This window comes from Lycium barbarum, chromosome 3 (assembly GCF_019175385.1).
Source record: "Lycium barbarum isolate Lr01 chromosome 3, ASM1917538v2, whole genome shotgun sequence".
NCBI classification, from domain to species: domain Eukaryota; kingdom Viridiplantae; phylum Streptophyta; class Magnoliopsida; order Solanales; family Solanaceae; genus Lycium; species Lycium barbarum.
Window position 1 is genome coordinate 148,630,140 of NC_083339.1, and position 13,270 is coordinate 148,643,409.

The 13,270-nt window shown below is 35.8% G+C and overlaps 1 pseudogene; it reads left to right on the top strand.

Moving 5' to 3' along the window:
* The window catches only part of LOC132633569 (15-cis-phytoene desaturase, chloroplastic/chromoplastic-like), a 28,972-nt pseudogene extending 20,917 nt beyond the window's left edge, over window positions 1–8,055 (top strand).
* Window positions 8,056–13,270: the final 5,215 nt, after the last annotated feature.

Sequence of the window (13,270 nt, forward strand, 5' to 3'; positions counted from 1 at the left end):
CTAAACCTCAATTAATAGTCTGCTTAACTAGTGTGATTCTAGGTAAGGGCTCTATATTATCCTAAAGGGAAGGGGTTAGGCATCCTTTAGAATCCGTTAACTTACGGTTATCCGACCAAACTTAGGTTAATTAATTAAGATGGAATTTCATATAAAAGAGGACTTTGAATGTCATTTTAAATAAACTCGTAAATATTACTAAGGCTGTAAATCAAATGCTATTTAGAAATAAAACTTATAAAAGATAGTTTGCATAAAAGAGGATTTTAGATGCTATTTGAAATAGAAGTTTATGAATGTTTCTAAGATTTTAAATAAGATACTAATAAAATTTTAAAAAGAAGATAATAATTTGTATAAAAGGAGACTTCAAATGCCATAAAATTTGTAAATATTATTAAGGTTGGAATATAGGAAAAAGTGCTGTTTAAAATGAAATTTGTAGAAAATGTAATAATTTGTGTAAAAGAAACTGCAAATCATACGAAAATAACTTATAAATGTCGCAAAGATTTTAATTAATGGTGCTAATAGAACTTGCATGAAATGTATAAGCAAAAAGAAAACGCGAGTTTGCGTAATGCTATAACAAATATTTGAAACAAACTAAACGATGATGTACTGATTGACTTTTGCATTTTTGGAAGTTCAAAATGTTCTTTAATTTCTATTTACGTGTTAGTGATGTTTCGAAATTCTCAAGATAATAATATGTGAATCCTTTAATTTAGAACATATATATGGCCATGTCATTTATTTTGCAAATTGATCATTTTAAATAAAAAGCGTGAAGAGAAGGAAATAGTTTGTGAAATTAATTGTTAGTTCTTTCCTAAGTTGACTACCCATAACTAAGACTAGTCCACTACTTCATCTAAATTAAGAAAATAACACACAAAAAAAAGAGTTAGTCATACAATACAAATTAAATACACAAATATAAACAGATGAATATGTAATTTAAATGGGCTCGGCCCATTTTGAGATTACTATTTGCTGTTGGGCTTCGGCACAGCAGTCCCTTTGAATTTGGGCCACTGCTGGGCTTCGGCCCACCAAATTTTGTGACTGGATGGCTGCTGCTGCTGTTTGGAATTGGGCTTGGCCCAGGATTTATTCCTTTTAAAACTAGGCTGCGGACAGAGCTGGACAGGGGAAATTTCATTGGGCTTCTAGCCCAACAACGAACGTGGAAGAAAAAACGAGTCCCTCGGACTCATCCGCGATGGCCATGCATAAAACGAAAAAAAAACAGAAATTAGTACATGATTCGCAGCAAAGCCAAAATATGTAATGCGAGTTCAACATACCAGTGGGTTATGCATATATCATGAATATTCGAATATATTTCATATATATATAGTCATAAGGATGCTTGGAAGATTAATATCGAAGGATTCCGTATTGAAATCAATGTAGTAAATAGGACAGTCTAGTCAAGTGTGCACAGAATTGAACAAATCAAGACACTTTATAGGCACAAATCAGTTTAAACAAAGAGAAGAAAGAAGAGAAAGAGGCATACATCCACAGGAACAGTTACGGAGAATAACAAACACCCTATGTTTAATTCTGAATGAAGTATCAAGTTCCTACAGATTCAGTATTTCATGGAAAAAAACCGCACTAGTTCATGAAAAAAACTAAATCCCTATTTCCCTGGATCAACCCATGAGAACCAAACAAGCACAACTGATAAAATATTAGATGTTATTCTAAAAAAAATGTGTTGACCAGTTCCTGTTAACAAATTTTGGTCAATAAAGACAATCAGACACTTAGCAAACCCCAGAACCTTTTTTTTTTTTTGTCTTATAAGTAAAGTGATAACAGACAAACAAGTAAGACATCCAGGCAATCAACTTGTGTCAAATAGTATGCAAATCAGAAGAGAATCTAGAATTTAGCTTTTACCCTTTCTCCTAATCTCATTCTTATTTTTTTGAAGTTCATTCTTTCCAGAGAACAATTGGATGTAATGCAAATAAGTTGACTGAATATAAGGCAACCCAGACAGTTTCAAAGAACCAATGTTGACCCTTTCGAAAGGAAGAGAATTCATTATTTTCGAAAAGACGAGAATTCATTACTTAACCATCTGCTAGTGATGAGATGCAAACAGTTTTTAAGTCATGCAAAGCAGTAGACAGGTAGACATGACCAAATTCAGACACCAAGGACATACAAGGCCAAACTCTGGCTCTAACCATTATCTATGAAGACACAAGGCATATCAGGATAAACCAGAATCAAATCAAGCTAACAGACTACAGAGGCACAAAAGATGTATGTGTTCATGCTAAGCTGTCATGAAAAGAACATTGAACTGAAACAACATTCATTTTTTGTATTAAACTGCTGGCATCAAAATAAACATATGCAATTGCATCAATGATTTCTGCTAAACTAACACATGAAATAAGGACAAACCTAAAGTATTATATGGCATCATGTACAGGCAACAGCCAAGCAAAGCCACAGGGAGCAATCTGATGCCCCATTAGCCAAGGCTAGACAACTATGACACAACTAAGCAGTTGAACTAATCTATAACCAATCATTATGGAGCAAATACACCATACTTAATCTGCCATAAGTTAAATAGCCTACATCTAACCCAAACAAAAAACATAAATGAATCACTGCAGAACAATTAGAGAGCAAACATTATGCACACAATTAGCAAACTACCAACTAAAATATAGAACTAGTTAAATGAAGGATAAATAACAATTCAGACTTGACTTGCACATTTATATGAATAGGGATAAACAGACATGCCACACTCGACTTATCAATCAGCAGGCCCTAAGTCCAATATTAGTTAAATAAAGATCTCCCCTCAATCAATACTATAACTATTCAGACCAAACAATTCATAGACAGATTTTATTAGTAGTCACAGATAAACTGCAAAACTCCATACTAAGCTGCTAATCTTACTTACATGAATATGTCAACATAGGATGCACTAATAGGTTTGAACACAGGCATGTAACAGAGGCCAAACCATTGCTTAAGAGTGTAAGCAGAGCTTAAGCAAGACAAGTAAAAGTTAAACATGGCCTAGATATGAACTGATACTTTAATCTTACTTAGCAGCATAATAGAGGCTTGATTCATTAGAAACATGGCAGAAATGTAGCTGAACAGGATCTAAGGTTAGCAACAGACCAAAGCAGGCATTACACAACAACAGACTTGAATTATTTATAGTATTTTCTTCATCATTTGATCAAAACTGTATTTCTATATTTAGCCCAAAATAAGCTAACAAGGTTCGAAACAGGATTATGTCATATGCTTATAGAATTACCCCCCAGGATACCCTTAATATATTTTTAACATGGACAATTACTCTCACCAGAGGTCAAACCACCAACAATGACATACATGATCTCATGACAATCAGACCATAAATGTAATCAGACAAAAGGTATGATAACAACAAACAATGATGGAGACTCCAACATAGCCCATGTGACCTTCCAGCAGATATGAATATTTAACATTCAAAGGTCTATACCAAGTACTAATAAAATTGAAATTAAGCTAATCTGAATTAAGGCGTAAACATGTAGATACTATTAACTATTAAACTAAAAGAAAAATCTAAAACTAACTAAAACAGGAAGATACATAATGCTACATAAACTACTAAAATGAAATTAATCCAACTGGAACGACAAACATATTGAACACATAAACACTTATTAAACTACTAAAAAAAAACTAAAATTAAACCGAATAAGGAAGAGTAGTTTACCTCTTCGAGTGCAACGAACCAGGGTGCGGGATCTTGGGTCTACACTCGAAGGGTTTAAGCAAATTCGAGCTTGAAATTACTCAGACCCGAGATGGTAGCACATGCGGCTAAAAAATGTTTTCAAGGAGTTCGATGATTTGTCTCTTGTAAGGGGTTCTTGCGTTTCAAAAGGGTCTTAGTACTTGAGGAATTTAAAAAAAATGCAACAGATTTCTTCGATCCAAAGGAAAAACCTCCCTTTTTTTCGGGATTTTGGAGATGATTAAACTTTTGTTTTGTGGGAGCTTTTTCTGTTTTCCGATCCTCTTTGATATCCTCCGTCTTTTTCGATATTCTGATCTGATTTTCTCTTCTCAGAAGGTTTCGAACGACAAAAAATAAAACTTATGTTGTAAGGGGGTTCCGATTTCCTTTTTTTTGCTCCGATCCTCCCTCCTCTTTCTCGTTGTTTTTTGTTCTCTTTATAGATTTGTTTGTTTTGTTGTTTTGTTGTTTTGTACTGAAAAGGGGAAGGATGAGCGGGAGAGAGAGGGTGGGGGGAGACAAGATGAGTGGGGAACAGAGGAAAATGAGAGTGGGGTAGGCGGCGGTGGTGGCGGGGAACAGGGAATAGTGGGAGCGGCGGCGAGGTATGAGAGGAGGAAAGAGATGGAGAGAAAGGAAGAAGAAGAGGCGGAAGCGGAAAAAAATGAGGGGAACCCTTTTTAGGTTTCCCTTATTTTGATGAAAATATATCGGACCCGGTCCATTTGTGGACCGGGTCAATTTTAGACTGGGTTTTAAAAGGATGGACTAGTGAATTAAAACATGTACTGGTCTAAAAATTGAGATAAAAAACATGGTCTAGTCCAAAAAATATTAGGAGTTAATCGGACTTTGATTTGGGGTCCGGTAAGTCAAAAATACGGACTAAGTGCACAAAAAATAGTTTGGTTTCTAAATTTAAATAAAGACCTGTTTAAATAACTTGTGTTAAAATATTGCTCAATATGAGATATGCAATCATTAATGCTCAGATATAAAAAATGGCGTTGTAATAGTCGTGCAATAATATTTTGAAAATCCACAGTAAAATAAATACTATTATTTAATTACACAAAAAAGATAAATGCGATGCGTGTGCGTAAGCTGGTAAACAATGCTAAAATAATGATAAAATTGTGAATTATAATAATAGTAATAAATAATAATAATAATAATAATAATAATAATAATAATAATAATAATAATAATAATAATAATAACAACAACAACAATAGTAACTGCAATAGAATAATGAAGTGCCGGTATTGATGAGAAACTGATAATTTAGTAAAAAATGACTATATATATATTTTAATTTTTCTAAAAATATTAGAGGCGTAAATAGGTATTTTGGAAGAGAGGCGGGAAAAAATTGGGTGTCAACAAGCCCCCGGAGCAATTCTGCTCCTCAAAACCCGATCTATAAAACGGCTACTATTCATTCAATTCAATTGAAGCCTAAGGGCCCTATTTTGGCTAGAATGCAACTAAATATCTGAAACCTATGGAAATGTGATCGGGTCACTTTGAAATCATTATGTATGATCTGTTAGCCTCTAAATGTTCGTAAATTATGTTCGCCACCTCGATTTGACCCGAGGTGGGCCCGCTAACCCCGAGACGCCCTAGTTGTCCTATCGGGCTCTCTTTTTGGATGAACTTCGATATGAGATCTTCGACTTTGAAACTTCCCTCTATGAAATATGTTTTGACTAGTATGATATGTTAAGTTCCGTTTGAGCCATACGTACCGCTTTGGAAACATTTCCTGAATTAAACTTTCGTATCAAGTAACCATTTGTCTATTTTGGTCTACGAAATGACTTATGAAATTATTAAGTTTTGAAAGGCTATTTTGAAATATAATTTGCATTTGTTTGCTCACGACTCCGCTCGTGCCTTATTATGACTTCGTTCACCGGTTCCCGGGCCGGTTATAATTCGTGCGCCCTATGATAATTCGGTCGTATGCTGTGTTCCGGTTCCCGAGGCCTCGCCATAGGGCCGGGTTCCGTTTGGAGTTATGCTGTGATATGGCTGGTGATGCGATACGCTCCCAGTGTATGTGTGTTCAGGGATGTACAGAGATTTGAAACCTTCCGGTGTTATGCTGTGTGTGGCGCCAGCGTCGGAGTGGCGACCACGTTCTTAAGCGTTGCATGATTTCGTTTGCATTATGTATATGTATATGATTTTGATACGGATTTTGACACATTGATTTGTACTCCCCTTTGTTATCCGGTTTGCTTTCAGTTTTGGCCATATTTCTGCACTCCGTGCTTTACATACTCAGTACATATTTCGTACTGACCCCCCTTCTCTTCGGGGGCTGCGTTTCATGCCCGCAGGTACAGACATTGGTGATCCTCCACTGTAGGCTTCACTTTTCTGCTATTTCGGAGTACTCCTCCTTGATCCGGAGTCCACTTCTGGTACAGACATCTTTTGCTATGTATATTTTGTACATTTGACTATTTGGGTACGGCGGGGCCCTGTCTCGCCATATGTCTTTGTTTTGGATTCGTAGAGGCCTGTAGTCATGTGTGTGGGGCGAGGGTCCTATATATGTTTGTTTGATTTTGTTTTCTGGTCTTAAAGCGGTCCGTTTGTTATGATGGCCCTAAATGGCCCTTATGCTTATATTTGCACTTACGACCGGCGATGTCCATTCCGCCGCTCCTTTTGGATTCGATATGATATTTTGATTTGTGCGACCGCCTAAGACATATTTTGATATAAGTTATGTTTGATATGATTTTTATGAAATCTTGAAATAAGTTTGGATTTGGTAAACGAATATGCGATTTGGTCTGGGTACCCAGGTAGGGTGCCAGTCGCGGCCCACGGGGCTGGGTCGTGTCAATTCCGCTGAAAAGACAATCAATTAAATTTAATTGTGGATACATATGTATCCTTAAGATACTGAAGCGACTATCATTATTGATATCAAACCAGTAACAATTGTATAAACTGCAGGTTTGACAGAAAACTGAAGAACCCAGAAGATAATCTGCTCTTCAGCAGGTTAATTTCGTTTAATTTTGTTCTTCCAAAGCAGCTTCTGTGTGTTGATGTCTTTATTTTCATATTAGTTTTATTCCCCCCCCCCCCCCCCCCCCAAAAAAAAAAACCAACCACTCTCTAAGCATTAGCTGGCGAGATTCAGTCAAGAATAGACATGGTAACCACTTCCCATGGCATGAAAAATGATCTGGAGGATCATGTTATCCAGGTTCTGTCAGTTATATGTTGATTTAAATGCACCTCTATTGATGCCTTGGTGGAGACGAGGTGATAGAGGTCCTTTTTCAATTCTTAGGATATTATGTTGTTGCTGATACTTCTATTGGTTCCCTTTCTTAATATCTCTTTCATATTCATGCAGAAGCCCACTGCTAAGTGTGTATGCTGACATGTCCGTCACATGTAAGGTATTAACTCGTCTGTATCCATTCATATTGTTCTCAAATTATAATATGAAGAGTTGCTGGTAAATTGCATAGTGCTTGTTGTGTAAGTGTATGAGTTGTTGCCATATTTTTATTGGTAAATGTTGTACAAAATATAAAGCGGTGGTTACTAGGAAGTTGGATAAGTTCACTAGGTTCATTATAGAACATTCAATTAACTGTCTATTATGAAGTTATTTCCTTTGCTGGGTATGGTCAAGAGTGCATTACAACTTAGCCCACTATCCTTTCATGTGTGGTTTAGGGCCCTCTGACACAAGTGGCTTCTCTGCAGGAATATTACAACCCCAATCAGTCTATGTTGGAATTGGTTTTTGCACCTGCAGAAGAGTGGATATCTCGTAGTGACTCGGAAATTATTGATGCTACAATGAAGGAACTAGCAAAGCTATTCCCTGATGAAATTTCAGCAGATCAGAGTAAAGCAAAAATATTAAAGTATCGTGTTGTCAAAACTCCAAGGTAAGCTAGCATTTTGCTTTCCTAGTTGCTCCTGATTATATGGTTTCTCGCTCTTCGTACAAGTATATTATGACAATATTTAGAAGTCCTGCATTTTGCTAACAGTTGTGTAATTTGCTAAAATTGCAGTCCAAATGGAATCTACATACAGAATCCTGATTGATCTGTTTTTTCCCCTCAAGTCTGTTTATAAAACTGTGCCAGGTTGTGAACCCTGTCGGCCCTTGCAAAGATCCCCTATAGAGGGGTTCTATTTAGCTGGTGACTACACGAAACAGAAATACTTGGCGTCAATGGAAGGTGTTGTCTTATCAGGAAAGCTTTGTGTGCAAGCTATTGTACAGGTTAGTTCTCACTGGTAGTCAACAGTTGTTTTCTTCCATTCATGGCGTGTTTGATTATATTCTGTCGTCTTTGTTGCGGTAGAGAATTGTGGAACCATTTCTTAGGCATTAGTTAGCAGTCTGCTTCTGCAAATCCTGTTTCGCATGAATTTGGTGGGAGGAGAAATGGACGTTAAGCACCCCTTTTACTTGTAATTGCTAAATCTGCATCTGAGTTATAGTCCTCCCACTAGTAAAGCGTAGTGTGGTGGGATGTATATGATCCCGCCATGACTCCATCCTTAATCATTGTCTTGATTTCGAGCCTTGGAAACGAAGAAACTCTTGGGAGGGAGCGCTTTTTCCTTGAATGGGCCCCATCGAGAAGCGGAGTTACGATTTGAATTTATGAGTTCTTGAAACTGCAACTCACTAGGTTCGTAATAAATTATTTATTCATATTGAGTGAATTTTTAAACACAAACATAGGGTTTGAGCCAAAGCTACTGTAAGTGAAGCTCTAGCTTCACCCCAGACCCTCGCGCGAACCAGGCTAGTCGGACCAGTGAGTTTCAAGTACTGGCTGGTTAAAACAAAAAAACTTGTGCACACAAATTTCACCGTTACTCGGGAATTTGCCCTTTTAGAGCCTCACCTTAGAGCTTGATATGCGCAGAGGGTTGTGTTTTATCGTCCTTTATCACATGTATATCTTTATATTTTGCAGGATTACGAGTTACTTGTTGGGTGGAGCCAGAAGGAGTTGGCGGAAGCAAGCATCTGTCTTCCAACCATCTAAGACCGGATTCAATAGCAGCTCCTGCAAATTTAGGGTGGTGGTGTTTTTATTTTGCTTCTGTACACTAATTTATGGAGGAAGCGTTGTACACAGCATATACAAGAACGGTACAAGAGTGAACCAAGTAGGAGAAATGTTACCTAATTGAAGGGGCAAAGCTCCTATACAAACATCAAAAAACGATTTATGTCTTGAAGATTAGCATTCTTTAATAGAAATTAAAATGTGAGCGTATAGCTATTTACCACTTTCTTTTTCTGTGGTTTGTAACCCCTCTATTTTTTTAAGCGTCATCACAAATATGTACTCCTTCATTCTGATTTAATTGCCATATTATTAATTTTAAGACAAAAATATTATGCAATCCCAAGAAATTCACATACTTGAGTTGACATTCATCGATAACAAAATTTTGCTACAACAACAACGTCTGCATTCAGTGGCGCAATTAAAAATTCTAATAAAGAAGTTCAAGAGGTGCTAGACGTCTGTAAAATTTAGGCATGGATCCACAATATTCGCCTTTGTGGAATCAAGTAAATATTGTAACTAACAGTTATAGAGTTAATGGTCAAAAATTTAAATGAACTATCACCTTTTTTTTTTTTTCGAGTTTCGCACGTTGTTCGCTTTTTCTACCTAAATTATTATTATCTATGGATTAAAACATGTCTCGAGCCAACTATCACTTGTTCCCTTTTTTTATCGGAATTATCACCATCCAGTTGTTTTAATATTATATATAGATGGTGACAGATCAAGTAGGAAAAAGTAACGACTAATAGTTGAGGGGTGAAACTCGTGAAAAAGTGATAGTTTAGGTGTGTTTTTTACCAACAACAACAATATACCCAGTGAAATCTCATAAAGTGGGTTCTCGGATGGGAGACAGTATGCAGACCTTACCCTTAACTGGGGGAGGTAGAGAGACTGTATCCGGTAGACTCTCGACATAAGGACAAGCAAATCAAAGCACTATGAAAAAAGAAATAACGGAAGCGGATAAGTCATGGCAAAATGCCATACATAGTATGATAAAATGTCTAAAAAACGAGCAGTAACTATCACAAATTAATACGATAATCGAAGAACCAACAGATTAGCAAAAATTGAAGAGAAAGAAACTACAACAGCATTATTTCTATTTTTGTTTACTAATTAAATCTTCTCAAGTGTTTAAGGAGATTTCATTATGTAGAAATAGACGCACATGAAACCTATTAAATCAAAGTTACGTAAGTACATTTATCTCTTGAATGTGGGCGTACAGAGAAATAATTTTGTAGCGAATATGGAATAGGAATCAGATACAACATCTTGGGTTTTAATTATTTATAGAGAGAGAGACTATAATTTTTTAATAATTAATTATCTTAGCAAAAATAATATAACATAGAAAAAGACTTTTAAGTAAGAAGTTATAACCAACGGTCGGCACTCTTTTAATTTTCCTTATTCTTAATTATAGATTTTTAATCAAATCATTTATAAATAGTTCACTTCCCGCTTTCTTTTCTTCTTCTTCTTTTTCTTCTGGTTAACGTAGTTAAGTCTTGAGTCTTCAAGATCCCCCATACTCATCATAATCGCCATCCCAAAGGTCTACATTCTGGTATTCAAGATTACACACATTCATCAATCATCATCATCACCCATATTCTTATACAGTATATAGTTCACTTCCCGCTTCCTCTTCTTCTTTTTCTTCTGGTTAAGTCTTGAGTCTTCAATATCCCCCATACTCATCATAATAGCCATCCCAAAGGTCTAAATTTTGGTATTCAAGATTATACACATTCATCAATCATCATCATCACCCATATTCTTATATATAGTTCACTTCCCGCTTTCTCTTCTTCTTTTTCTTCTGGTTAAGTCTTGAGTCTTCAAGATCACCCATATTCATCATCATCGCCATCACAAAGGTCTACATTCGGGTATTCAAGATCACCCACATTCATCATAATCGCCATCCCAACATTCTGGTATTCAAGATCACCCACATTCATCAATCATTATCATCACCATCCCAAGGATCTACATTCTAGGTATGAAAATGATGTCTTTCTTTAAGTTAATTCGACTTTTATAGAAATTAATATTGTCTTGGTTGTTATTTGTTACTAGTATTTTTTATTTTAAACTGAATGTCTCAGTCTTTTCTACTTTCTATAGAATATTCTAGTTTCTATTTGGTTGTGAAATCTTCTATTCAGTGCAAAATTGCCTTTTTTAAGGGGGTCCCTCTAATCTACGTTCTTGGTGTGAAAATTGGGGTCTTTACAGAATATGTGTACGTTTAATTACTTTCTTACTAGTATTTTTGATTTTAAACTGAAAGTTTCAGTCTTCATTGAAGCCTTTGCTTGTCGGATATTGCAGATGTCTAACGATAAGCACATTCTGCTGAAAGCAGCGGAGAATGATGATCAGGAGTTTTTTGAGAAAGTGTTGAGTTTGGAGATGGACTTGAGTTTAGAAATGGATGTCGATGTCGTGCATGACCATGAAGGCGTGTCTAGGACACCTTTCATGGTGGCCTGCATGCACGGCAGTATAGGTGTAATCAGGTTGCTACTGTCTAGGAAGAAGGTATTCGTCGAATACAAGAGCAGTGATGGGAAAACTGCGATCGATTGGGCTAGGGAAAGGAGTTTGCCTCAGGATGTGATCCACGATATAATATTAGCTGCGAGGGATTGGTTGATAAACAACTACAAAATTACCCCCTGTCTCACTACATGCGGACACTCAACATGTCCATTCTTGCACACCGGGGAGTCGAAAAGAAGAGATCTGAATAGATATGGTTATTCGGTAGCATTGTGCAACTACTTTACCAATGGACGTTGCAGAGATGGGGTGATGTGCCAAAATGCGCATGGGAAGGTTGAGAAGAATTACCACCCCGACATGTTTAGGACTCGGAGGTGCTACTGGGGAGAACAACGTTCCAGGAAGGACATATTGACTTGTAGTTTCGCACACTATGGGGAAGAAGGCATCTTGAGAAACTGAGCTCCTAGACAACCTAACCGTGTTCCTGACCGAGCTCCAGCAAGACGAGCTCCTGGAAGAATACCCAGGAGCAACAAACACATATATTTGTTTTCCGGAGTATCCAGAAAGATGCATTATTCATAGAATATTATGCACCAAATCAAGTGTATGATGAAATACATATGCTACGTTATTAGTTTCGTTCAACTCTACCAAGTCAGATGCATCATGCACTAAAAAAGGAAAACAAAAAGATTCTTGAACAACAATAGTGGCGTTAAGATACTCATGTGCTTCTTCCACACCCATTATTTAATTAAATTTAAGACTACAAATGAACACTCTTTTGTTAAGTGAACACTCTTTTTGAATCGGAGGGAGTATTATTTATATGAGTAAGGGTTAACTCAAGTTAGTAAGATGTTAGCCATGTGGTTTTAATACATTACCTTGGATGCTATTGTAAAAGCTTTATTTATCAAAATGGAGATTTGAGTAGTTTAATTTAAAGTTCCAAAATATTTTTGTTAGAAAGTATGTAGTTTTTATTTATTTCTTTTTGACGTAGATAAATTTTGTACTTTTATTTTACAATCTTTAATATTGTGTATATATGTATGTTTATTACAGATTTGTTTTTTTCTAAAATCTTTAGATTGGATGTTAGGAAAATCACAACAAAATAGTAGAATTGTGAAAAGTTTATTCATTTAGTATAAGATTGATTTTTTCTATACTATTAATAACATTAATATCCAAACATATTTTTATTTTTTTCAGGTTAATACACTAGTATATATTCAGAACCTTCGCCAAGTACTTAAGTCAAAACTTAAGATAAGAAAAGTATAAATCACATTAGAAAAGAACCATAAGCACAAACGTTTCCACAAAAATCACGTAGTTGCTGCTATCTGTCAGGCGAAGGTAGCTAAGTAGGGTTGACGAGGTTCATTTGAACCTCCTTCGGCGGAAAATTACATTATATATACAAGATTAAAATTATTTTTTATGTATATATAGTAGATGTTGAACCCCTTGAGTTTTTCTTCGTGTATTTACTGCTTCGTATTGTTTCATATTTTTGAACCCCTTAATGAAAATCCTACTGGTCAAAAGTGTAAGCAATCTTACCATATGCCATTTCTTGGGTGAGCGAGGCTAAAAGTTAAAGGCTTTCTTAGGAGGGTCATAAGTGTGATAGCGTGGTCAGAGATGTCTACCTGTGGCAATTCTTGAAACAAGATAGAGGGAAAAGTCACGTAAATACAACTTTTAAAAATGATAATTAAGAAGATTATAACTATTTTTAAAATATTACACACATACAACTTATTCAAAATTTAAATTTTTTAATTACATAAATACGACTTTTTACATTCCTAAAATATCAATATAGAGGTATATTTATATTAATGTGTTTCAT